Raw genomic sequence first — 2,603 nt, 5'->3', positions numbered from 1 at the left:
AACCAAATTTAAAGTATTACTTCCACAATCCAACTTACCCAAGTTAACAAACAAACAAGTAGATTTTTTTTTTGCTTCTACAATTCAATCAAAGTACACAATAGTAATGACTAAAGTCATAAGGTTTCATCCACTCTTCATCTTTGTAACACCGTAAATTTTCAAACAAAATTTTCAATTTAAATTCACATAATTCTCATATCCCATTTCACAAAATCCCATTTATTTAATTTACAAAACCCAACTCCAGGATCCTCAAAACATAACTCCTCCTATGGTGTGTACAATCGAACCGGCGCCCTCCCGCGATCCTGAGAAGAACCTGAAACATATATCACATAACACGGTAAGCACGAAGCTTAGTGAGTTCCCCAAAATACCACAGACAGCTCATTAGCCACTCGAGGCTAAAACTCAATAAGACCCTCCGGTCAATGTGTCTCAGTAGGACCCTCCAGTCCCATAACTCGGGTGGACCCTCCGGTCCTAACTCAGTAAAGCTCAAAATCATACACATCATAAATAACAAAGACATAATGCAGGATATTATAATACTCAATATAAGCACATAAGACCCTCCGGTCACACATAGATACCACTCTAGGTAAAGTATAGTGAGAAGATTCACCTCGGATGATGAACAGACCCTATAAACGCTGCTGCTACGCACCGACCTCTATCTCTGAGCCAAAACCCACAATTAACCCAATTAGGAACTAAGTCCAAACTCTAACTCATTAGGTGTAAAGGTAGCCCACTAACCAGCTTATCAATGACCTAAACCCCATTGGGCCTACCAAGGCCCAATAGTAAATGGGATCCCCTGAGGCACAACTCTCAAATCTAAATGGCAAGCCCAACTCAAGGGCCCAAAGCACACACACACACACACACACAAACATATATATATATATATATATATATATATATATATATATATATATATATATATATATTTCTCTGGTCCAAAACTCTATTGCAATAAGCCCAAGCTCCAGTCCCAACACTCAAGCCTCAAAATGAGACTTAGCCCAAAAGTCCACAGTGAGGTTACGCTGGGCGTACCTCCCTTGGTACGCTCAACGTACTCACGAATCCAGATTGGCCATCGGGGACACTAGGGCAGTACACGGGGCGTACTAAAATTACGCTCAGCGTACTTCCCAGCTTCACTCTTCCTACTCTTTTGGTCTTAATCAGTTAAGACCTTGGCTCATATCCCAGATCTGGACTCTCTAATAGCTCCTACTCATTCTTTTTATAGGGACATCCCCTCAATTAGGGTTTTTCTTCTGTGCCTAGTACGCCCAACATACCCTCTGGTACGCACAGCGTACTAGGTGGCTCCGCTTAAAAATCACGCACATGAGTACGCTAAGCGTACACACACGTACACCCAGCGTACTCAGCTGTCACTTTTCTTAAATAAGGGACTTATTCTGCCATAACTTCAAACTTCCATTGCTTCCTCGATATAACTCCGTTTCTAATGAACCTCATATCCACAGAAAGGTTACGAGATGCCCTACGCTCCTAGAAACTCATCGCAACCCCGAGACTTCCTCATGCCCAGGTTGCAGTCAACGAACCCTAATCACGGACGATCTGAAACATGATGTTACAACTCTCCCCCACTTGAATTTGATTTCGCCCTCGAAATCGCTCCTTATCAACACATAGATCGAACCTAATAAGAACTCCCAATCCCAAAAATGGACATACTCTTCTAATGCTGCGGTATTCGTCCCGTCTCTTCAGAACTTGAAAACTCTAGTGGCCCGTCTCCCTTATGGACCACCCTCGCAGGATATGATCATGTTAATCGCTCATCGAATAACAAACTCTAGGCACACTCTACCAACTATGTTTCTCTAATCGACCCCGGTCGTAACTCAAAAGGAACGGAAATGTCATATCCCACCAAGGACCCACCGCCTGAGAAGCTATCAGAACTCTTCTAAAGGAATGATCCTCAAACTCCCATAATCATAAGCCCTAGTTCCTCTTAAATGTTCCTTCCGACACTGAACACCAGGTCAACTCCCGACCCGACGGTTGGACCTCCAAGGCTACTCATTTCTCGTCCAACCAGTCATTCTTTATAACTCCCCTTTACACTAGCTATCTCAGCCCTTCATGTGACACGCGAAGTCACTAAGTTCGCCTTACCTCAAGCGAACCCTACAATCCCCTCCCGAAGTCGCCTCTCTTCCGACCTCTGTCGTCTACTACTTACTAGTTCCGTGTGTCTGGTGGTCCTTCCCAAACCAACAAACTAGCTCACTCAAGTCTAACACATCAGACGGAAACACATCTCTCTCAGAGTGAGGTCTACCCAAAATCTCAAACTGCTCGTACTCCACACAGATAGAACTAAACCACCCACCAGAGTCTGGTCCGACACAGAATTGGAACCACTCGTCCAAATCTAGCACTCAACTCATGACCCATATTCCACGATTATACACATGCATTACATCTCGATCCGTCCGATTCGCGACAACTCCTCGTTAACTTAAAACACAACGGTTTTCGACCACTACCGAGATCCCAGCCTCGCCCTTGGTTCGGCCCCCAGGTTCTCACAGACTCTTCTGGTAAGG

Source organism: Lactuca virosa, chromosome 6 (assembly GCF_052849685.1).
Source record: "Lactuca virosa cultivar CGN04683 chromosome 6, Lactuca_virosa_CGN04683_v6, whole genome shotgun sequence".
Lineage (NCBI taxonomy): Eukaryota > Viridiplantae > Streptophyta > Magnoliopsida > Asterales > Asteraceae > Lactuca > Lactuca virosa.
Note: the sequence above shows the minus strand (reverse complement) of the source record.